This window comes from Danio rerio, chromosome 20 (genome assembly GCF_049306965.1).
Source record: "Danio rerio strain Tuebingen ecotype United States chromosome 20, GRCz12tu, whole genome shotgun sequence".
NCBI lineage: Eukaryota > Metazoa > Chordata > Actinopteri > Cypriniformes > Danionidae > Danio > Danio rerio.
Window position 1 is genome coordinate 27,012,215 of NC_133195.1, and position 24,356 is coordinate 27,036,570.

The 24,356-nt window shown below is 44.9% G+C and overlaps 10 non-coding genes across 10 annotated transcripts; all 10 read right to left on the bottom strand.

The window, feature by feature from the left end:
• Nucleotides 1-511: 511 nt before the first annotated feature.
• Nucleotides 512-593, bottom strand: trnas-aga (transfer RNA serine (anticodon AGA)). The gene has a single exon. It is a non-coding gene; the product is annotated as a tRNA-Ser (tRNA).
• A 1,048-nt stretch (nt 594-1,641) lies between these two features.
• Nucleotides 1,642-1,723, bottom strand: trnas-uga (transfer RNA serine (anticodon UGA)). The gene has a single exon. It is a non-coding gene; the product is annotated as a tRNA-Ser (tRNA).
• A 335-nt stretch (nt 1,724-2,058) lies between these two features.
• Nucleotides 2,059-2,142, bottom strand: trnas-aga (transfer RNA serine (anticodon AGA)). Its single transcript has one exon. It is a non-coding gene; the product is annotated as a tRNA-Ser (tRNA).
• A 1,025-nt stretch (nt 2,143-3,167) lies between these two features.
• Nucleotides 3,168-3,249, bottom strand: trnas-uga (transfer RNA serine (anticodon UGA)). The gene has a single exon. It is a non-coding gene; the product is annotated as a tRNA-Ser (tRNA).
• Nucleotides 3,250-3,586: 337 nt separating this feature from the next.
• trnac-aca (transfer RNA cysteine (anticodon ACA)) lies at nt 3,587-3,668 on the bottom strand. The gene has a single exon. It is a non-coding gene; the product is annotated as a tRNA-Cys (tRNA).
• A 2,067-nt stretch (nt 3,669-5,735) lies between these two features.
• trnas-aga (transfer RNA serine (anticodon AGA)) lies at nt 5,736-5,819 on the bottom strand. Its single transcript has one exon. It is a non-coding gene; the product is annotated as a tRNA-Ser (tRNA).
• Nucleotides 5,820-7,278: 1,459 nt separating this feature from the next.
• trnas-aga (transfer RNA serine (anticodon AGA)) lies at nt 7,279-7,360 on the bottom strand. Its single transcript has one exon. It is a non-coding gene; the product is annotated as a tRNA-Ser (tRNA).
• Nucleotides 7,361-8,408: 1,048 nt separating this feature from the next.
• On the bottom strand, nt 8,409-8,490 carry trnas-uga (transfer RNA serine (anticodon UGA)). Its single transcript has one exon. It is a non-coding gene; the product is annotated as a tRNA-Ser (tRNA).
• Nucleotides 8,491-8,825: 335 nt separating this feature from the next.
• trnas-aga (transfer RNA serine (anticodon AGA)) lies at nt 8,826-8,909 on the bottom strand. The gene has a single exon. It is a non-coding gene; the product is annotated as a tRNA-Ser (tRNA).
• Nucleotides 8,910-10,097: 1,188 nt separating this feature from the next.
• On the bottom strand, nt 10,098-10,179 carry trnas-uga (transfer RNA serine (anticodon UGA)). Its single transcript has one exon. It is a non-coding gene; the product is annotated as a tRNA-Ser (tRNA).
• Nucleotides 10,180-24,356: the final 14,177 nt, after the last annotated feature.

Consider the following 24,356-nt stretch of genomic DNA (forward strand, 5'->3'; position numbering starts at 1 on the left):
CTCCACTACACTTCCTAATCTGTAATTGCCTCTCTGAATATCACACTAACTGTACAAAAAAAAAAAAACTAATACTACTAATACTTCCCTTCTTAGACTTTACAGACCTGAAACTTGCTTATAGCACTTATTCATTGTTGCTCTTGGTTGTGTAAATTGCTTCCTTGTCCTCATTTGTAAGTCGCTTTGGATAAAAGCGTCTGCTAAATGACTAAATGTAAATGTACATAAGAAGTTGGGTAAGAAATCCAGCCGATGGCGACAAAAGATCAGCCCAGCATGGCTTTCCGTTAACAGGTACACGCTGCTGTGACCAGGATTCAAACCGGGGTTTCTCTGGCCACAACATAGTGTACTGATCACTTTTCGATCACGGCAAACCACTGTCGCTCACCCACAGCTGCCTGATCACTAAGAGACGGGGGCTTGTTTACGATATGTAGAGGAGGACTGCATTCACGTATAGGAGAATTTAAAGAAAAGAGAACAGCATTGTGGACATGCAAAATTGCGTAGTCGGCAGGATTCGAACCTGCGCGGGGAAACCCCAATGGATTTCTAGTCCATCGCCTTAACCACTCGGCCACGACTACAGATGTGCTCTCTGTCTCCCCTGCTGAGGTGCCAACAAAACACGGGGTCAACAAGCGTAGATCAAGCCGCACTATCTCTTGTGCAACTTTTGCGTACAGTCTCTGGGAAGCAGAGACAGCGCAACTCTAATCTAACACACTCAGCTAACTTCATGAGCACTCTTCTCTCACAAGCTGACGATCTGAATCGGAGCAATGTGCTCTCGCATTGGGCCACACCCCAACGGACAGGCACCAAGTGATATTGAAGCATGACGAGGTTCCTGACATTGAGACAGTCCTTCGCCCAAACAGCATTAGTGCTAGCATCAGCATCAGTCTTGAAAGGAGCCGTGCATAAATTAACTTTCCAGCAGCAGATGGAATGGGGAAAAAATGTGCCACAAATGGAGAGCCTGAAAAAAGAATAGGCGACTTGGAAGAAACAATCAAATCCCAATTTTTGCCTCAACGTTGAAGCCATACAAGATAGTGCTGTCGATTTTTTTATCGTTTCTCTAGGCAACATCAGAATGGACTTGAATTACTCAAAGAGGGATTAAACACCCTGGCCTGCAACAAAATGACATGAAAGCCACAATTCCTCTCACAGAGAGATAAAGCAAAAGCAACTGGTTGTTTTATAGTCAGCAGGCCTCGAACATGAGTGGGGAGACCCCAATGGGCTTCATTTGCATCACCTTAACCTCTCTGCCACGTCTACACGTTAGAGTTAGCCATTGACTTTCTTAGTTGGATGTGGGCAACACTGGACACAGCACTGAATACGGGAGAATGCAGTCAATGGCCTGAGGTTGTAAAAATGAGTCCATGCACTACTTACGGTTGGCAGTAGCAAGCTGACGTGACCCGGATTCGAACTAGGCTTGCTGGGGCCACAACGCAGAGTACTGAGCACTATACGATCACAGCACACCACTGGCTCAGACTTTAGCTTCCAGGACACAAAGGGACATTGGCTTGTTTGCAAGATGCAGAGAAGGACAGTATTTCAGTTGGGGAGAAATAAGCAAAAAGAAGCTGTCCACATTGTGGAAGTGCCAACCAACGTAGTCGGCAGGGTTCGAACCTGCGCGGGGATACCCCAATGGATTTCAAGTCCATCGCCTTAACCTCTCGGCCACGACTACACCTGGCTGTAGATTTTTGGCTCTCATGGCCGTATATGATCAACACTAGATACATAAGAAGTTGGGTAAGAAATCCAGCCGATAGCGACAAAAGATCAGCCCAGCATGGCTTTCTCTTAACATGTACACGCTGCTGTGACCAGGATTCAAACCGGGGTTTCTCTGGCCACAACATAGTGTACTGATCACTTTTCAATCACGGTAAACCACTGTCGCTCACCCACAGCTGCCTGATCACTAAGAGATGGGGGCTTGTTTACAATATGTAGAGGAGGACTGCATTCACGTATAGGAGAATTGAAAGAAAAGAGAACAGCATTGTGGACATGGAAAATTGCATAGTCGGAAGGATTCGAACCTGCGCGGTGAAACCCCAATGGATTTCTAGTCCATCGCCTTAACCACTCGGCCACGACTGCAGATGTCCCCTCTGTCTCCCCTGCTGAGGTGCCAACAAAACACGGGGTCAACAAGCGTAGATCAAGCCGCACTATCTCTTGTGCAACTTTTGCGAACATCTCTAATCTAACACACTTAGCTAACGTCATGAGCAATCTTTTCTCACAAGCTGACGATCTGAATCGGAGCAATGTGCTCTCGCATTGGGCCACACCCCAACGGACAGGCACCAAGTGCTATTGAAGCATGACGAGGTTCCTGACATTGAGACAGTCCTCCGTCCAAACAGCATCAGTGCTAGCATCAGCATCAGTTTTGAAAGGAGCCGTGCATAAATTAACTTTCCAGCAGCAGATGGAATGGGGAAAAAATGTGCCACAAATGGAGAGCCTAAAAAAAGAATAGGCGACTTGGAAGAAACAATCAAATCCCAATTTTTTTTCCTCAACGTTGAAGCCATACAAGATAGTGCTGTCGATTTTTTTAATGTTTCTCTAGGCAACATCAGAATGGACATGAATTACTCAAAGAGGGATTAAACACCCTGGCCTGCAACAAAATGACATGAAAGCCACAATTCCTCTCACAGAGAGAAAAAGCAAAATCGACTGGTTGTTTTATAGTCAGCAGGGTTCGAACCTGAGTAGGGAGACCCCAATGGGCTTCATTTGCATCACCTTCACCTCTCGGCCACGACTACATGTTAGAGTTAGCCATTGACTTTCTTAGTTGGATGTGGGCAACACTGGACACAGCACAGAATACTGGAGAATGCAGTCAATGGCCTGAGGTTGTAAAAAGCAGCCCATGCATTACTTACAGTTGGCAGTAGCAAGCTGCCGTGACCCGGATTTGAACTAGGCATGCTGGGGCCACAACGCAGAGTACGTAACACTATACGATCACAGCACACCACTGGCTCACACCTTGGCTTCCAAGACACAAAGGGACATTGGCTTGTTTGCAAGATGCAGAGAAGGACGGTATTTCAGTTGGGGAGAAATAAGCAAAAAGGAGCTGTCCACATTGTGGAAGTGCCAACCAACGTAGTCGGCAGGGTTTGAACCTGCGCGGGGATACCCCAATGGATTTCAAGTCCATCGCCTTAACCTCTCAGCCACGACTACACCTGGCTGTAGCTTTTTGGCTCTCATGGCCGTATATCATAAACACTAGATACATAAGAATTTGGGTAAGAAATCCAGCCGATGGCGACAAAAGATCAGCCCAGCATGGCTTTCCCTTAACAGGTACACGCTGCTGTGACCAGGATTCAAACCGGGGTTTCTCTGGCCACAACATAGTGTACTGATAACTTTTCGATCACGGCAAACCACTGTCGCTCACCCACAGCTGCCTGATCACTAAGAGACGGGGGCTTGTTTACGATATGTAGAGGAGGACTGCATTCACGTATAGGAGAATTGAAAGAAAAGAGAACAGCATTGTGGACATGCAATATTGCGCAGTCTGCAGGATTCGAACCTGCGCGGGGAAACCCCAATGGATTTGTTGTCCATTGCCTTAACCACTCGGCCACGACTACAGATTTCCCCTCAGTCTCCCCTGCTGAGGTGCCAACAAAACATGGGGTCAACAAGCGTAGATCAAGCTGCACTATCTCTTGTGCAACTTTTGCGTAAAGTCTCTGGGAAGCAGAGACAGCGCAACTCTAATCTAACACACTCAGCTAACTTCATGAGCACTCTTCTCTCACAACCTGACGATCTGAATCGGAGCAATGTGCTCTCGTATTGGGCCACACCCCAACGGACAGGCACCAAGTGATATTGAAGCATGACGAGGTTCCTGACATTGAGACAGTCCTTCGCCCAAACAGCATTAGTGCTAGCATCAGCATCAGTCTTGAAAGGAGCCGTGCATAAATGAACTTTCCAGCAGCAGATGGAATGGGGAAAAAATGTGCCACAAATGGAGAGCCTAAAAAAAGAATAGGCGACTTGGAAGAAACAATCAAATCCCAATTTTTGCCTCAACGTTGAAGCCATACAAGATAGTGCTGTCGATTTTTTTAACGTTTCTTTAGGCAACATCAGAATGGACTTGAATTACTCAAAGAGGGATTAAACACCCTGGCCTGCAACAAAATGACATGAAAGCCACAATTCCTCTCACAGAGAGATAAAGCAAAAGCAACTGGTTGTTTTATAGTCAGCAGGCCTCGAACATGAGTGGGGAGACCCCAATGGGCTTCATTTGCATCACCTTAACCTCTCTGCCACGACTACACGTTAGAGTTAGCCATTGACTTTCTTAGTTGGATGTGGGCAATACTGGACACAGCACTGAATACGGGAGAAGGCAGTCAATGGCCTGAGGTTGTAAAAATAAGCCCATGCACTACTTACGGTTGGCAGTAGCAAGCTGACGTGACCCGGATTCGAACTAGGCTTGCTGGGGTCACAACGCAGAGTACTGAACACTATACGATTACAGCACACCACTGGCTCACACCTTAGTTTCCAGGACACAAAGGGACATTGGCTTGTTTGCAAGATGCAGAGAAGGACGGTATTTCAGTTGGGGAGAAATGAGCTGTCCATATTGTGGAAGTGCCAATCAACATGATTGGCAGGGTTCGAACCAGCGCGGAGATACTCCAATGGATTTCAAGTCCATCGCCTTAACTTCTCAGCCACGACTACCCCTGGCTGTAGCTTTGTGGCTCTCATGGCCATATATGGTCAACACTAGATACATAAGAAGTTGGGTAAGAAATCCAGCCGATGGCGACAAAAGATCAGCCCAGCATGGCTTTCCATCCGCTGCTACTCCGTTTGCACTGGCTGCCAGTTGCTGCTTGCATCAAATTCAAAGCTCTGATGTTTGCTTACAAAGCGACTTCTGGCCTTGCTCCTTCTTATCTGCTCTCGCTTCTGCAGATCTATGTGCCCTCCAGAAACTTGCGTTCTGTGAATGAACGTCGCCTCGTGGTTCCATCCCAAAGGGGGAAAAAATCACTTTCGCGAACGCTCACGCTCAATCTGCCCAGTTGGTGGAATGAACTCCCTAACTGCATCAGAACAGCAGAGTCAATCGCTATTTTCAAGAAACGACTAAAAACTCAACTATTTAGTCTCCACTACACTTCCTAATCTGTAATTGCCTCTCTGAATATCACACTAACTGTACAAAAAAAAAAATACTAATACTACTAATACTTCCCTTCTTAGACTTTACAGACCTGAAACTTGCTTATAGCACTTATTCATTGTTGCTCTTGGTTGTGTAAATTGCTTCCTTGTCCTCATTTGTAAGTCGCTTTGGATAAAAGCGTCTGCTAAATGACTAAATGTAAATGTAAATGTACATAAGAAGTTGGGTAAGAAATCCAGCCGATGGCGACAAAAGATCAGCCCAGTATGGCTTTCCGTTAACAGGTACACGCTGCTGTGACCAGGATTCAAACCGGGGTTTCTCTGGCCACAACATAGTGTACTGATCACTTTTCGATCACGGCAAACCACTGTCGCTCACCCACAGCTGCCTGATCACTAAGAGACGGGGGCTTGTTTACGATATGTAGAGGAGGACTGCATTCACGTATAGGAGAATTGAAAGAAAAGAGAACAGCATTGTGGACATGCAAAATTGCATAGTCGGCAGGATTCGAACCTGCGCGGTGAAACCCCAATGGATTTCTAGTCCATCGCCTTAACCACTCGGCCACGACTGCAGATGTCCCCTCTGTCTCCCCTGCTGAGGTGCCAACAAAACACGGGGTCAACAAGCGTAGATCAAGCCGCACTATCTCTTGTGCAACTTTTGCGAACAGTCTCTGGGAAGCAGAGACAGCGCAACTCTAATCTAACACACTTAGCTAACTTCATGAGCAATCTTTTCTCACAAGCTGACTATCTGAATCGGAGCAATGTGCTCTCGCATTGGGCCACACCCCAACGGACAGGCACCAAGTGATATTGAAGCATGACGAGGTTCCTGACATTGAGACAGTCTTTCGCCCAAACAGCATCAGTGCTAGCATCAGCATCAGTCTTGAAAGGAGCCGTGCATAAATTAACTTTCCAGCAGCAGATGGAATGGGGAAAAAATGTGCCACAAATGGAGAGCCTAAAAAAAGAATAGGCGACTTGGAAGAAACAATCAAATCCCAATTTTTTTTCCTCAACGTTGAAGCCATACAAGATAGTGCTGTCGATTTTTTTAATGTTTCTCTAGGCAACATCAGAATGGACATGAATTACTCAAAGAGGGATTAAACACCCTGGCCTGCAACAAAATGACATGAAAGCCACAATTCCTCTCACAGAGAGAAAAAGCAAAATCGACTGGTTGTTTTATAGTCAGCAGGGTTCGAACCGGAGTAGGGAGACCCCAATGGGCTTCATTTGCATCACCTTCACCTCTCGGCCACGACTACACGTTAGAGATAGCCATTGACTTTCTTAGTTAGATGTGGGCAACACTGGACACAGCACAGAATACGGGAGAATGCAGTCAATGGCCTGAGGTTGTAAAAATCAGCCCATGCATTACTTACTTTTTGCAGTAACAAGCTACAGTGACCCAGTTTTGAACTAGGCTTGCTGGGGCCACAACGCAGAGTACTGAACACTATACGATCACAGCACACCACTGGCTCACACCTTAGTTTCCAGGACACAAAGGGACATTGGCTTGTTTGCAAGATGCAGAGAAGGACGGTATTTCAGTTGGGGAGAAATGAGCTGTCCATATTGTGGAAGTGCCAATCAACATGATCGGCAGGGTTCGAACCAGCACGGAGATTCCCCAATGGATTTCAAGTCCATCGCCTTAACCTCTCAGCCACGACTACCCCTGGCTGTAGCTTTGTGGCTCTCATGGCCATATATGGTCAACACTAGATACATAAGAAGTTGGGTAAGAAATCCAGCCGATGGCGACAAAAGATCAGCCCAGCATGGCTTTCCGTTAACAGGTACACGCTGCTGTGACCAGGATTCAAACCGGGGTTTCTCTGGCCACAACATAGTGTACTGATCACTTTTCGATCACGGCAAACCATTGTCGCTCACCCACAGCTGCCTGATCACTAAGAGACGGGGGCTTGTTTACGATATGTAGAGGAGGACTGCATTCACGTATAGGAGAATTGAAAGAAAAGAGAACAGCATTGTGGACATGCAAAATTGCGTAGTCGGCAGGATTCGAACCTGCGCGGGGAAACCCCAATGGATTTCTAGTCCATCGCCTTAACCACTCGGCCACGACTACAGATGTGCTCTCTGTCTCCCCTGCTGAGGTGCCAACAAAACACGGGGTCAACAAGCGTAGATCAAGCCGCACTATCTCTTGTGCAACTTTTGCGTACAGTCTCTGGGAAGCAGAGACAGCGCAACTCTAATCTAACACACTCAGCTAACTTCATGAGCACTCTTCTCTCACAAGCTGACGATCTGAATCGGAGCAATGTGCTCTCGCATTGGGCCACACCCCAACGGACAGGCACCAAGTGATATTGAAGCATGACGAGGTTCCTGACATTGAGACAGTCCTTCGCCCAAACAGCATTAGTGCTAGCATCAGCATCAGTCTTGAAAGGAGCCGTGCATAAATTAACTTTCCAGCAGCAGATGGAATGGGGAAAAAATGTGCCACAAATGGAGAGCCTGAAAAAAGAATAGGCGACTTGGAAGAAACAATCAAATCCCAATTTTTGCCTCAACGTTGAAGCCATACAAGATAGTGCTGTCGATTTTTTTAACGTTTCTCTAGGCAACATCAGAATGGACTTGAATTACTCAAAGAGGGATTAAACACCCTGGCCTGCAACAAAATGACATGAAAGCCACAATTCCTCTCACAGAGAGATAAAGCAAAAGCAACTGGTTGTTTTATAGTCAGCAGGCCTCGAACATGAGTGGGGAGACCCCAATGGGCTTCATTTGCATCACCTTAACCTCTCTGCCACGTCTACACGTTAGAGTTAGCCATTGACTTTCTTAGTTGGATGTGGGCAACACTGGACACAGCACTGAATACGGGAGAATGCAGTCAATGGCCTGAGGTTGTAAAAATGAGTCCATGCACTACTTACGGTTGGCAGTAGCAAGCTGACGTGACCCGGATTCGAACTAGGCTTGCTGGGGCCACAACGCAGAGTACTGAGCACTATACGATCACAGCACACCACTGGCTCAGACTTTAGCTTCCAGGACACAAAGGGACATTGGCTTGTTTGCAAGATGCAGAGAAGGACAGTATTTCAGTTGGGGAGAAATAAGCAAAAAGAAGCTGTCCACATTGCTGAAGTGCCAACCAACGTAGTCGGCAGGGTTCGAACCTGCGCGGGGATACCCCAATGGCTTTCAAGTCCATCGCCTTAACCTCTCGGCCACGACTACACCTGGCTGTAGATTTTTGGCTCTCATGGCCGTATATGATCAACACTAGATACATAAGAAGTTGGGTAAGAAATCCAGCCGATAGCGACAAAAGATCAGCCCAGCATGGCTTTCTCTTAACATGTACACGCTGCTGTGACCAGGATTCAAACCGGGGTTTCTCTGGCCACAACATAGTGTACTGATCACTTTTCAATCACGGTAAACCACTGTCGCTCACCCACAGCTGCCTGATCACTAAGAGATGGGGGCTTGTTTACAATATGTAGAGGAGGACTGCATTCACGTATAGGAGAATTGAAAGAAAAGAGAACAGCATTGTGGACATGGAAAATTGCATAGTCGGAAGGATTCGAACCTGCGCGGTGAAACCCCAATGGATTTCTAGTCCATCGCCTTAACCACTCGGCCACGACTGCAGATGTCCCCTCTGTCTCCCCTGCTGAGGTGCCAACAAAACACGGGGTCAACAAGCGTAGATCAAGCCGCACTATCTCTTGTGCAACTTTTGCGAACAGTCTCTGGGAAGCAGAGACAGCGCAACTCTAATCTAACACACTTAGCTAACGTCATGAGCAATCTTTTCTCACAAGCTGACGATCTGAATCGGAGCAATGTGCTCTCGCATTGGGCCACACCCCAACGGACAGGCACCAAGTGATATTGAAGCATGACGAGGTTCCTGACATTGAGACAGTCCTCCGTCCAAACAGCATCAGTGCTAGCATCAGCATCAGTCTTGAAAGGAGCCGTGCATAAATTAACTTTCCAGCAGCAGATGGAATGGGGAAAAAATGTGCCACAAATGGAGAGCCTAAAAAAAGAATAGGCGACTTGGAAGAAACAATCAAATCCCAATTTTTTTTCCTCAACGTTGAAGCCATACAAGATAGTGCTGTCGATTTTTTTAATGTTTCTCTAGGCAACATCAGAATGGACATGAATTACTCAAAGAGGGATTAAACACCCTGGCCTGCAACAAAATGACATGAAAGCCACAATTCCTCTCACAGAGAGAAAAAGCAAAATCGACTGGTTGTTTTATAGTCAGCAGGGTTCGAACCTGAGTAGGGAGACCCCAATGGGCTTCATTTGCATCACCTTCACCTCTCGGCCACGACTACACGTTAGAGATAGCCATTGACTTTCTTAGTTAGATGTGGGCAACACTGGACACAGCACAGAATACGGGAGAATGCAGTCAATGGCCTGAGGTTGTAAAAATCAGCCCATGCATTACTTACTTTTTGCAGTAACAAGCTACAGTGACCCAGTTTTGAACTAGGCTTGCTGGGGCCACAACGCAGAGTACTGAACACTATACGATCAAAGAATACGGGAGAATGCAGTCAATGGCCTGAGGTTGTAAAAATCAGCCCATGCATTACTTACTTTTTGCAGTAACAAGCTACAGTGACCCAGTTTTGAACTAGGCTTGCTGGGGCCACAACGCAGAGTACTTAACACTATACGATCACAGCACACCACTGGCTCACACCTTAGTTTCCAGGACACAAAGGGACATTGGCTTGTTTGCAAGATACAGAGAAGGACAGTATTTCAGTTGGGGAGAAATGAGCTGTCCATATTGTGGAAGTGCCAATCAACATAATCGGCAGGGTTCGAACCAGCGCGGAGATACCCCAACGGATTTCAAGTCCATCGCCTTAACCTCTCAGCCACGACTACCCCTGGCTGTAGCTTTGTGGCTCTCATGGCCATATATGGTCAACACTAGATACATAAGAAGTTGGGTAAGAAATCCAGCCGATGGCGACAAAAGATCAGCCCAGCATGGCTTTCCATTAACAGGTACATGCTGCTGTGACCAGGATTCAAACCAGGGTTTCTCTGGCCACAACATAGTGTGTTGATCACTTTCCAATCACGGCAAACCACTGTCGCTCAGCCACAGCTGCCTGATAACTAAGAAATGGGGGCTTGTTTACGATATGTAGAGGAGGACTGCATTCAGGTATAGGAGAATTGAAAGAAAAGAGAACAGCATTGTGGACTTGCAAAATTGCATAGTTGGCAGGATTCGAACCTGCGCGGGGAAACCCCAATCTAGTCCATCGCCTTAACCACTCGGCTATGACTACAGATGTCCCCTCCCTCTCCCCTGCTGAGGTGCCAACAAAACACGGGGTCAACAAGGGTAGATCAAGCCGCACTATCTCTTGTGCAACTTTTGCGTACAGTCTCTGGGAAGCAGAGACAGCGCAACTCTCTAATCTAACACACTCAGCTAACATCATGAGCCCTCGTTTCTCACAAGCTGACGATCTAAATCAGAACAATGTGCTCTCGCATTGGGCCACACCCCAACGGACAGGCACCAAGTGATATTGAAGCATGACGAGGTTCCTGACATTGTGACAGTCCTTCGCCCAAACAGGGACCTGAATCCTGGACCCTCAGATTAAAAGGTTGATCTGAATTCAGAGCATTGTGCTCTCGCGTCGGGCCACATCCCAATGGACAGCCACCAAGTGATATTAAAGCATTACAAAGTCTGTAACAACAAGACAGTCCTTCGCCCGTACAGGGACTTGAACCCTGGACCCTCAGATTAAAAGTGTGATGCTCTACCGACTGAGCTATCCAGGCTCTTTAGAAGCCAGCACACATATACTGCTTTGTGGAGTTGGACCACTGCAGCACTGACCTGCATCCTCTAAAAAAACAGAAGCAGTATCCTCCAGGAAACGGCGTTTCAGAACTGTGCCATGCCACTGCTGAGCTGCACCATGGAAGACTTTGAAGTCATTTGGTGTAACCAAAGCCACGGTCCAAAAGCACATTCTGGTTGAGCCTTTTGGAACTGTGCTAGCATCAGTCTTGAAAGGAGCCGTGTATAAATTAACTTTCCAGCAGCAGATGGAATGGGGAAAAAAATGTGCCAGAAATGGAGAGCCTAAAAAAAGAATAGGCGACTTGGAGGAAACAATCAAATCCCAATTTTCGCCTCAACGTTGAACCATACAAGATGGTGGTGTCGATTTTTTGAATGTTTCTCTAGACAACATCAGAATGGACTTGAATTGCTCAAAGAGGGATTAAACACCTGGCCTGCAACAAAACGACATGAAAGCCACATGTCCTCTCACAGAGAGAAAAAGCAAAATCAACTGGTTGTACTATAGTCGGCAGGGTTCAAACCTGGGTGGGGAGACCCCAATGGATTTTGAGTCCACAACCTTAACTTCTCGGTCTCGACTACACGTCAGGATAGCCATTGACTTTCTCAGTTGGATGTGGGCAACACCAGGGGCGGACTGGCCATCTGGCAGACCGGGCACTTTCTCGGTGGGCCAACGTACTTTTTGGGCCGGGCTGATCATCGTCTCATGATCTGATCGGCCCATAAAAGGCGTAACAGCCTATCGTTTTTTCTGCCTTATTAATTGACGCTGCTGTGATCTGTGACTCTTTGAAAGTGAGATGCTTTTTTCCCGGACAGACAGACCGGGCCGGCCCATGTGACACTCTGGAGCCCATTGGCTCTTTTCGGTATTGACGCTGGGCTGGCCCAATCACAAACTCCTATTTTGGACTCCGTGTGAGTGTGCGTCGTCTGTGTGTATTTGTCAAAATAGTCAAGAGTCAGAGAGAAGAAAAGCAAGGGAGGCGCAGAGAAATCGCGGGAAATACACCAGCGTTTCATTTAGCGGTTCTGAAAAGTTCTCAGTTCATTCTAGTACACGGCTAAAAGTGCAAATCACATGACCACACACATGCCCACTCTCTGCCTAGAGCCAGTAGTTCAGCGGGCGAGCATAAACCCCAGGTGAGAGTGTAGTGCATGCCAGACAGTTCATCTGCTGGATGATCTCATCTCACTATAGTTGTTAAACGTGATATTGAATTCATCTTGTTGTCTCTATCTAACAATTCTTATGTCTTTTGAATCACTTGTTCTCAGTTAACTGTTTTGGCTGAGTGCAAAGATAAGCTAATATATTCATATATGTAACCACATACACTGATTCTGCACATTGACTGATTGCTTAACTTTATCGTTTAAATTTAATGTACGTATACTGTTATAATGGCCATTATTATTAAAACTGATATTCTGCAAAAGAGACAGGGTAAAGATCATTCTTTTCAATGGAAATGAAAGGAGACAGTTATATTTTAGCCCTGTTTTGTTATAAATATGCAGAGTGAAGATGATGCTCATATAAATATGCAGCTACACGAGGCTGTTTTGTGTCTGTTAATCATAATATCAAAATGAAACAAATTTGACTTATATTATGTTTTCATTGTTTAGATGAGGATGAGGTGAAAGAGGTGAAAGAGGTTAAAATGTAACACTGTTCCCTTTGAAGATTTACCCATGCATTAGCAGGCAGATTTTGTTATGTTTATTATTGAATATAGGCTGAGTGAATAGTGTATTGAATAAGCTAAATTGGCTGTAGTGTATGAGTGTGTGTGAATGAGTGTGTTTGGGTGATTTCCAATATTGGGTTGTGGCTGGAAAGGCATCTGCTGCATAAAACATGCTGGAATAGTTGGCAGTTCATTCCACTGCGGCAACCCCTGATAAATAAGGGACTAATACGAAGAAAAATAAATGAATGAATAGTGTATTTTTTAGAACTCAACAAATATCTTTATGGACAGTACACAGAAATTAAATTGAGATTAAAGTTTGTGTTTATTTATTTATTTCATAAATATGGCTTTTGTGTTTTATAGAATATGAGTTGATAAAAATATTGGATGTGCATAGATAGATAGCATTTTGATTTAATTTAGTGGGCCGCTCTGGCCCAAAATGCCAGGGCCGATTTTTTGCCCCAGTCCAGCCCTGGGCAACACTGGACACAGCACAGATTGCGGGAGAATGCATTCAATGGCCTGAGGTTGTTAAAAGCAGCCCATGCATTACTTACAGTTAGCAGTAACAAGCTGCTGTGACTCAGATTTAAACAAGGGCTGTTGCGGCCACAACGCAGAGTACTGACAACTATACGATCACGGCACAACACTTGCTCACACTGCAATGGTCTGGACATAAAGGGACATGGCCTTGTTTGTGAGATGCAGAGAAGGAAGGTATTTCCTTTAAGGAGAAATGAGCCAAAAGGAACAGTCCACATTGTGGAAGTGCCAACCAACGTAGTCGGTAGGGATCGAACCTGTGTGGGAGACCCCAACGGATTTCAAGTCCATCACCTTAACCTCTGTCTCAATCCAACCGAAAATCCAACCATTCACTGCGCTGAAATGTAAAAAGGGTCCATAACAGTACATCAACCATATTATGTTATCTTTCAATTTATTTAGGACTAATGATGGTTTAAGACATGTACTTAATCAAAAACTAACCTTAGGGGTAGTTCACCCAAACGTTACATTTACTTACCATTTAATGAGTAACACAGAATTTAAATATGTACACTGAACTGCAAATAATCTTTACTTCAAAGTCTGTAATGCCTGCACATAGCCTCCCCCCCCCCCCGCGCTTTAATGATTATCATTATAAATGATCACATTCTCCTGTATGACATGATGATAGTACTTCTGCTAGATAGTAATGTATAGTGTCTATATGGTATCTGTAAATGTTTAGTGTGTGAAATTGTTGGACAACCACCACACACACATTAAACAGCAAAATAAACATGTCTATAGCTTACTAAAAGCCTTTATGTCTGTTCATATATTTTATATAAATGCAGAGCAGCAAGACCCATGGGATTTCATCAGCCACTCACCATCAGAGTCCTCAGTGGAAGCTGAGAAGAGCAGAAGAGGAAGCTAAGCAAGAGATGCCAGAAAAAAGGGGGAAGGAAATAATGTGTTATTTTGCTGTTTGAGTATAGGCAGGGGCAGTGGGTAGCACAATTGCCTCACAGCAAGGAGGTCGCTGGTTGGAGCCTCGGCTGGGTCAATTGGCATTTCTGTGTGGAGTTAGCATTTTCTCCCCATGTTAGCATGGGTTTCCTCCGGGTGCTCCCACAAGTCCAAAAATATGTGGTGACATTGGGTAAGCAAAAAATTGTCCGTAGTGTATGTGTGTATGGATGTTTCCCAGTGATGGGTTGCAGCTGGGTGGCAACACAGTGGCACAGTAGGTAGTGCTGTTTCCTCACAGCAAGAAGGTTGCTGGTTCGAGCCTCGGCTGGGTCAGTTGGCGTTTCTGCGTGGAGTTCTTCCTGCGTTCGCGTGGGTTTCCTCCGGGTGCTCCGGTTTCCCTCACAGTCCAAAGACATGCGGTACAGGTGAATTGGGTAGACTAAATTGTCCGTAGTGAATGGGTGTGTATGGATGTTTCCCAGATATGGGTTGCAGTTGGAAGGGCATCCACTGCGTAAAACATGCTGGATATGTTGGTGGTTCAATCCACTGTGGCGACCCCAGATTAACAAAAGGACAAAGCCGAAGAGAAAATGAATGAGTAAAGTCAATAATTGACAAGACAATGTTTGATTAAGAAGAAGTGTTTTAAAATGCTTATTTATTAAAATAAAGGTTACAAAGTAAAGAAGAAATATATTGTGTGTTTGTATATTTATTTTACTGCCTTCAAGATTTTACATTGTAAACTAAAGGGAACAAGGGGGGAACAAATGTATTTACCCTTTAACTACAGGTAACAAGGGAGGAACAATGCTTCACTTTAATTTACAACCCCCAAATGTGGTATTTACCCTGTAAGTACAGGGAACAAGGGGGTAAGAAGGGAGGAGCAATCCTTCACTTTAATTTACAACCCTCAACTGTGGTATTTACCCTTTAAGTACAGGGAACAAGGGGGTAACAAGGGAGGAGCAATGCTTCACTTTAATCTACAACCCTCAAATGTGGTATTTACCCTTTAAGTACAGGGAACAAGGGGGTAACAAGGGAGGAGCAATGCTTCACTTTAATTTACAACCCTCAAATGTGGTATTTACCCTAAAAGTACAGGGAATAAGGACGGAACAAATACTGTTTTTACCCTTTAACTACAGGGAACAAAGAGGGAAGAAGCTGAACTTTAACACACTAGTGTATACTTAAACACTAATGGCTCGTTTTCACTGACTGGTACAGTACAGTACGGTTCGGGTCAGTACGGGTCACCTTTATCAGGCTTGCGTTTTCCCTACAAAGGGTACCCTTTTGGTAGGCGTTGTATATGCAAAAGTTTAAGTCGACGTCATTTTTCGCTCGTGAAAATGTCTACAATAAAGCTGCACAGGTCATTCACATATCATATGAAAAGCACTTCTCACAAAACAGATGCTTTACACATAAATACTTGTGTATAAATGTTTATTACTAACTTTTCTATAACTTTTCTATAAACAGGAGTTGATTATAACTGCAGATCAATGACGGTGCGAAATAGCCTACTGTAACGTCTATAAATATATTAAATAAATAAATAAATTAACATATATGAACACATACAGACCCTTACAGTCTCCGATATGTTACCAACTACAGAAGAACTACTCAAAGCAGACATTTCGTCGTTAATTAGGCTCAAAACAACACAAAGTATAGCCTACAGTCAGTGAAAACCTCTCATCTGTGTCTGTAATCTTCAGCAGCACACGAAGCCTCTGTTAGAGAGTCATTCCATCATTCCCAGTTCATATTAGTCCAAAAGGTGATAATAAAGATTAAAACAAGGCAGTTTGTTCACGTTTGCTGAAGAAATAACGTGCTCCTTGGCTTCGCCTTGTTTTCACACTCCACTCTCGCGATTGTCCTTTTCTTTCTGAATGTGTCACTGTCGCGTTTGTCAGCTTCTCTCAGGATCGGGTTTCCAAAGCTTGTCAATAATCAAGTGCATGTTATTATTATCAGATCAAGAAGTTTGTTATTTCAGATAGAGCTCGCGGCGAGCGAAAGAAAGAAAGCTAAACCACTCGGGCTTCAGACTGGCTCGTTAAAAACTACGCGGCACAGGGTAAATCTGCTCCTCTCCATGGCTTTGTGGCTGTTTATCATGACGACGACAGGGTTTGTTTGCAGGATTGACCATGGCTGCATATGTATTTATAATTCCGCTGTAATCTCTCGCTGTGTATTTCAAACATGGCGGGTCCTTTGTTTACATTCTGGCTTGTTGAGTCTACGAATGACGTATCTCTGTAAACCAATAGCGTTCAGCTGCGCGTGTAGCTCCACCTTTTGGGACCCTTTCTGCAGTTTGGGACTGAAAGGGTCCCAAAAAAGTGGTACGGTATGGTTTGGTTCGGTACGCCTTTTGACAGTGGAAACGGCCATAAAAGCGTACCAAACCAAACCGTACCATACCGTACCACTCAGTGGAAATGGGCCATAAGAACAGAGAAAACTACAGCAGCAGTTTTTATTGATTGAAGACCAAATTACTACATTTTTCTATAAAGCATCAGCTATAAGTTTACTGAAATGCAAACAGCAGTAAAGATGGGAGCCTGTTTTAATCTGCATTGAACCCTGATGGTAGGCCTATATCATGCAAAGTTATTTGTTAATAGTGAGTTATGAAGACATTGATGGCTTTGGTGAGATCGACGAGTAAACATAAGGTAAGTAGTGTATGGAAAGATATTTTTTATTGAATTGCAGATTTAAAATACATACAGTATACAATAAGGGGTTCATAATTTCACAAGTTGTAAACCTTTTATTCATTAAACACCCCATATAAAACCCAAGCACTGAATAAGTGTAACGAAGTGACTGACACAGAGGGATCCATTTGCAGCATTTTTATTAAACACAGTTTAATAAACAATAGCACACAGATGTTGTGCGTGCGCAAACTCACATCAAACACAGTAGTATGTAGTCATTTAGCTGGCGGCAGGTAAACACAGGATGAGTTAGCAGGCATGGGTCAGAGGCAGGCGGCTAGTATCAGAGTCGGTAAGCAGGCTAGAGTTCAAAGGCAGGCGGCTAGGATCAAAGTCAATATTCAGGCTGAAGTACAAGGCAGGCGGCAGGCAAGACTGGGTCAGTAAACAAAGCAGGATCACAACGGGAAGGCAGACAAGAATGAGAACGCTCAGTAGTGTTAGCCGGGGCAAAACAAAACTTCGCAATGAAGCAGTGTGTGAGTGCTGCTTATATGTGTGTGGAAGGTGATTGCTGGATGCGTGTCAGGTGTGTCTGCAATCAGTGTAAGTGGATGATGTAATCTCAATAGTCCGGTGATGATGACCTCTGCTGGCCAGCGAGGGGAATGACTGGGACCGAGTCAGTGACAAAGCCCCCCTCCTGCGAATGGCTCCTGAAGTGAGGGGCGCCACGACGCCGGGGTCTACCACGGGGACAAGGGGCCGGCATTTTCAGATGTAGACGATGAAACTCACTTGTGGTTGATCCATGATTGTTCCTCCGGACCGTACCCCTCCCAGTCAATCAGGTATTGTAGATGTCCCCCTCGGCGTCTAGACCTCAGGATCTCACGGATCTGGTACGCCTCCTTTCCATCGATGATGATTAGTGGGGGACCCTGATCACCGGCTGCCACCTCCCTATCAACCTCGGCTGGACCAGCAGCTGGCTTGAGCAGTGATACATGGAACGTATGAGAGATGCGATAGTGATTAGGCAGGTTAAGTTAGTAGGAAACAGGTGTAATTTGGCGATCAATAGTGAAAGGGCCAACATACCTGGGACTGAGCTTCTTGCATGGGAGTTTAAGGCGAAGGTCCTTGGTAGAAAGCCAAACCTATTGACCGGGAGTGTAAGTGGGACTGGGACGGCGGTGACGATCAGCCTGTTCTTTAAATCTTCGGACTGCATGGGAGAGATGTGTATGGGCTGCGTTCCAGGTTGTCTCACACTGTTGGAACCACTGATCAAGGGCAGGGAGTTTGGATGGTTCGCCAGACCATGGGAACAGGGAGGGTTGAAACCCTAGAATGACTTGAAACTGTGTTAGGCCAGTTGCTGCTTTTCTAAAGGAGTTTTGGGCATATTCGGCCCACATTAGAAAACGACTCCAATTGGTTTGGTGCTGATGACAGTACGTTCTTAAAAATCTTCCAATCTCCTGATTCAGCCGCTCTACCTGGCCATTGGACTGGGGGTGATAACCGAAAGTTAGACTTATGTTGATATTGAGGTTTTTAAAAAAAGCAGACCATACTCTTGAAGTAAATTAGGGACCTCTTACAGACACAATATCCTCCGGTAGCCCATAGAATCTGAAAACTTGGTTGCATAAAGCCTGATTTATACTTCTGCGTCAGGTGACCGGCATAACCCACGGCGCATGCAACGCGCGTGGCTGTGCATTTATACTTCTGCGCGCTGTCTCTGTCAGTGCTGCATTAACACTTCCAAAACGCTAGTTGGCAGTGAGGTGTAAATGTTCCTCTGTGTCAAGTTTCTTCGCTGCTTTTTTGCTTTTCCTGAACATTTCCGGGATGTACAAGTGGCTTAAACTCGCTCATTTTGAGGCAGGAACCGGCGGACGTGCAACAACTTTAACTATGAGGTAAACACAAAACAAAACTTTCCATGCTGAGCTCCTTCACGGGACTCAACACTTGTAAACAATCGCTCGCTCCATTCGCGTGGCTCTCGGCCCCACCCAGACTCGTCAGCGCTACCAAGTCGACCAATCACAGAGCTTACGCTACGCGTTGTTTCGACGTGTAGTTACATTTTTTGAGAGGTGCACGTCAGTGACAGTGACGGCCATGGCAAAGGGCTATGCGTCAGCGGCGTAGCATACGCCGGCGTTTGATGCAGAAGTATAAATCAGCCTTAAGAGCTCAGCTGTTTCAAGTGCTTTGGGAAGTTTTGGTATGGTGATCAGCCTGCAAGCCTTGGAGAAGCGGTCTATGACGGTGAGTATGGTAGTGTGACCCATAGATAAGGGAAGATCGGTGATAAAATCTATGGCGATGTGTGACCATGGGCGACAGGGAACCTCAAGAGGCTGTAGGAGATCGGCTCGACTGTGACAGAAGTGTTTGTTCATGTTACAGGGAACACAGTTCTTCACAAAGACGTCTTTTCTTATTTCGGGCCACCAGTAAGGGTTAAGAATGAGATCAAGGGTGCCTGCGATGCCTGGATGACTGGGGTTGGTATGGACTTCTTCCATTACTCTGCTCCTGAGTGGTAATGGGACAAATATTTTATCAGCTGGACAGGTAGGAGGAGAGGGATGTTTAGCTGTGGATTGGGCAATTTCGGTTTCAATATCCCAAGAGATGGGTGCCAGAATCATGGAGTCGGGTATAATAGGTTGGTCATCTTCGATCTTGGGATCCTCATCAGATAGACGGGAAAGTGTGTCTGCTTTGATGTTTTTGGGTCCGGGAATGTATGTCACAGTGAAACGGAATCGAGTAAAGAATAGAACCCATCTTGCTTTTCGGGGGTTTAGTCTCTTAACTGAATGGATGTATTCGAGGTTTTTATGGTCTGTTATGACAGAGAAAGGTTGTAATGCTCCTTCTAGCCAGTCCCTCCATTCCTCCATCGCTGATTTCATGGCCAAAAGTTCTCTGTTGCCCAAGTCATAATTTCTTTCAGCTGAGTTTAACTTTCTGGAAAAGAACGCACAAGGATGGAGCTTGTTTGTTGTGGCTTGTTTCTGAGATAGTACAGCGCCAATGCCTGTATTGGAAGCATCAATTTCCAGGGTGAAGGGGAGTTTAGGATCAGGGTGACAGAGAATTGGTGCCGAGGAGAATCGGGTTTTCAGGAGGGTGAATGCTCCTTCTGCATCTGGGTTCCACTTGAGTTTTAGATTAGTTGATTTAAACCAGGGAAGTAAGTGGTGCAGCTACTGAACTGAAATTACAAATGAATCTCCTGTAGAAATTCGCAAATCCCAGAAAGCGTTGCATCTCTTTTACAGTTTTGGGTCTGGGCCAATTTTACACAGCATTTACCTTGCTCTCATCCATAACGTCTGCGCTAATTATGTACCCCAGGAAGGAAGTGCACATCTGGTGAAACTCGCATTTGGATAACTTAGCGTACAGCTGGTTCTTGATTAGCCTCTGGAGGACAGCTCATACATGGTTATGGTGATCTTCGAGCATCTCTGAGTATACAAGAATGTCATCAATATATTCAATGACCCATTGATTCAACATGTCCCGAAATACCTCGTTGATGAATGATTGAAATACAGAGGAACTGTTTGCCAGGTCGAAGGGCATCACCCGGTATTCGTAGTGCCCAGTGGTCGTTGAGAACCCGGTCTTCCACTCGTCGCCCTGCCTTATGCGTATGAGGTTGTAAGCACTGCGAAGATCAAGCTTGGTGAAATACTTGGCTTAGCGTTATTGCTTCAGGGCAGCTGGGACTAGAGGCAAAGGATATCTGTATTTCACTGTAATGTCATTCAAACCTGTGCAATCGATGCATGGGCGGAGAGTACCATCTTCTCAACGAAGAAGAAGCCGGCGGATGCAGGTGATGTGGACGGGCGAATGAACCCCTTCTCCAGCTCCTCCTTAATGTAGGCATTCATGGTTTCAGTTTCCTTTTGGGAAAAAGGGAAGATTCTCCCACGAGGGGGCGTTGTACCAGGTAGCAAATCTATTGCACAATCGTACTCACGGTGAGGCGGGAGTGTGGTGGCCTTCTACTTGCTGACAGCTTCGGCCAAATCTTTATACTCATCAGGATACATGGAGATTTCAGAGATTTCAGGACTGGTTGTCACATTGTTGAGCTGAACAGGGACGATAGAACATAGAAAATTTTTAACACATGAATCACTTATGATCTCACCGGTTCTCCAGGAAATAAAGGGGTTGTGCGCCTGTAACCATGGTAAGCCGAGAATAATGGGATTTTGCGGAGATTTGGTAATTAGCAGGTCCAACTTCTCCTTGTGAAGTGAGCCAGTCTGAAGTGATAGGGGAATAGTATGGCAAGTGATTTTTCCATCCCCTAGGGGGTGTCCGTCTACTGCCGTGACTGCCAGGGGAAAATTACAAGAGGTTAGTGGGATGTTATGACTGCGAGCAAAAGCCTCAACCATGAAGTTGCCAGCGGCTCCTGAGTCTACTAAGGCGACAGTGTCAATATTGGTGTTCCTGCAACACACCACAATGGGAACAACCATAGCGCTCTTATTGATGGCAAGAATGGAGGTTACACTCACCGATTCAGTTTGGATGGAGGTTTATTGGGACATTTGAGCTTCGTATGACCCCCAAGACAGCAATACAGGCAGAGGTTATTCTTGATGCGTTTTTCACGCTCTTTCGGGGACAAATGGGCTCGACCCAGTTGTATGGGTTCACCTGAACTTGAAGGAGCTGGTGTGGATTCCTGACTGGGACAGGAGAGGGTGACCGGTGAGTGTTTGCGGGTGCGAAGCAGATTATCCAGCCTCATCAAAAGCTTAATGAGCTGATCGAGAGATTTGCCATCATCTCTGCATGCTAATTCAGTCTGCAATTCAGGGTTCAATGCTTTGCGGTAGAGAGTTTTAAGAGGATCGTCAGCCCAGCCAGTTTGTGCAGCCAAAGTGCAAAAATGCAGAGCGAATTCCGCCGTTGGTTGATAATTTTGCTGGATAGATAATAATTCTTCGCCTGCATTTCGACCTCCCTCAGGGTGATCGAACACCACACAAAATCGCTGGAGAAACTCTTTAAAAGTTGGAAAGGTGGGGGTGTTATCAGGCCAGACTGCAGTAGCCCACTCCAGGGCTTTTCCGGAGAGCAACAAGCAAACGAAGGCGATCTTGCTATTCTCATCAGAAAACATATGGGGTTGTTGGGCGACAAACAGCTTGCATTGAAGCAGAAAACCTTTACATTTGGAAGGGTTACCTTAAAATTTGTCAGGGAATGTCTGGCGGGGACTGGTATGATGAGAAGTAAAGGTTACCGAAGGTTGATGAGCAAAGATGAGCAAGCTGTTGCTGGTGGGTCGCTAGAACTTGAGCCTGAGTTGTGAGTTTGTTAAAAAGGACCTGTAGGGCTGCGGGATCCATGTCTGGCAAAGTCTTTTGTAACGAAGTGGCTGACACAGAGGGATCCATTTGCAGTATTTTTATTAAACACAGTTTAATAAACAATAGCACACAGATGTTGTGTGTGCGCAAACTCACATCAAACACAGTAGTATGTAGTCGTTTGGCTGGCGGCAGGTAAACACAGGATGACTTAGCAGGCATGGGTCAGAGGCAGGCGGCTAGTATCAGAGTCGGTAAGCAGGCTAGAGTTCAAAGGCAGGCAGCTAGGATCAAAGTCAGGATTCAGGCTGAAGTACAAGGCAGGCGACAGGCAAGACTGGGTCAGTAAATGAAGCAGGATCACAACGGGAAGGCAGACAAGGATGAGAACGCTCAGTAGTGTTAGCCGGGGCAAAACATGACTTCGCAATGAAGCAGCGTGTAAGTGCTGCTTATATGTGTGTGGAAGGTGATTGCTGGATGCGTGTCAGGTGTGTCTGCAATCAGTGTAAGTGGATGATGTAATGTCAATAGTCCGGTGATGATGACCTCTGCTGGCCAGCGAGGGGAATGACTGGGACCGAGTCGGTGACAATAAGAGTACTAATGTACTCACGCAGGTGCATGTACAGTACATTTGCAGATAGCAATAGGTTATCACCATCCTTGCATAATTCTTTATATGTATACAATACTTAAAGAAAAGTACATCATAACCATAATATACTTACCAGGTTCTTTGCGTGATGAATATCTTATTGTTATTCCCTTATCAAGCATACATTATGGTTTGTTCTTTTGCAATTTAAAGAAAAGTACAATGTTATTTCACTGTACTTACGCGGTACTTTTCATGCTCAATATCTGGTTGTTACCCCCTTATTACCCAAGCATTACAGTTTGTTCCTTTATACCTACGTGAACGTTATTTATACTTACACTATACGTACAGAAAAGTACACCGTTATTTCACTGTACTTACGCGGTAATTTTCATGATGAGCATCTGGTTGTTACCCCCTTATTACCCAAGCATTACGGTTTGTTTCCTTATACCTACATATACGTTCATTATACTTACACAGTACGTACAGAAAAGTACACTGTAATTTCACTGCACTTACGCGGTACTTTGCGAGTTGTAAAAGAAAGCGTTACCAAAATATCCATATCTAATCCCATCACTTTCTCAAATCAAAAACTTTCTATTATATCTACATATCAACATTTGGGAATCAGTCTGAACACTCACCTTAGTTATTGTAAGCATGTTCAAAATGTCTATAAAAAGCTGAAACAAAAGCTATTTGTATAGGCGGAAATTAGGACAAATTTGTCTTGTTCTGATTCTGAATCTTATCTTCATGCCATAATTTTTCCATAATTTAGCCACCCAGAGTGACAGGCAGCTACAAAGTCACTGATAGTGTGAATAAGGCATTACTTGGGGAAATCAAGTTAGAACAACCACTGTATTGCACCAAAGCTTCTTCCCTATGTAAATGATTCATATTGCATTCTATCTTATCAACCAATTAGATTTCAATCAAGCATTTAATCAATGATTTGACCTTGGAGATGTTGGAGACCTCTAATGCAATATTCAAAATCTTTAAAATAGCATAAATTAGTAGCATGTTGAACAGAACAACAGGATAAATTAATTAAATAGATGGCATATTGCAAAAACTCCCTGATCCTGATATTTTACTGCAAAGTTAGGAATTTTCTCAATGATCTCAGATATTAAAACTCAATAAAGTTGACTATAGCAATGTCAATATCTCATTGCTGCATTTTCGAACAGCCTTTAGCTGAATTAGCCTCTACATTAATCCTTAATGGGTTTTCAAGCTGTAAAACACATGACCTGAATAACTTCAAACACAAACCACGAGCAAATATAGATGTGATCTGATTTTTCATGTGCCACTACCTCTGCTCTACACTAACCTGACCTGAGGGTTTATATTGAGTCCAAG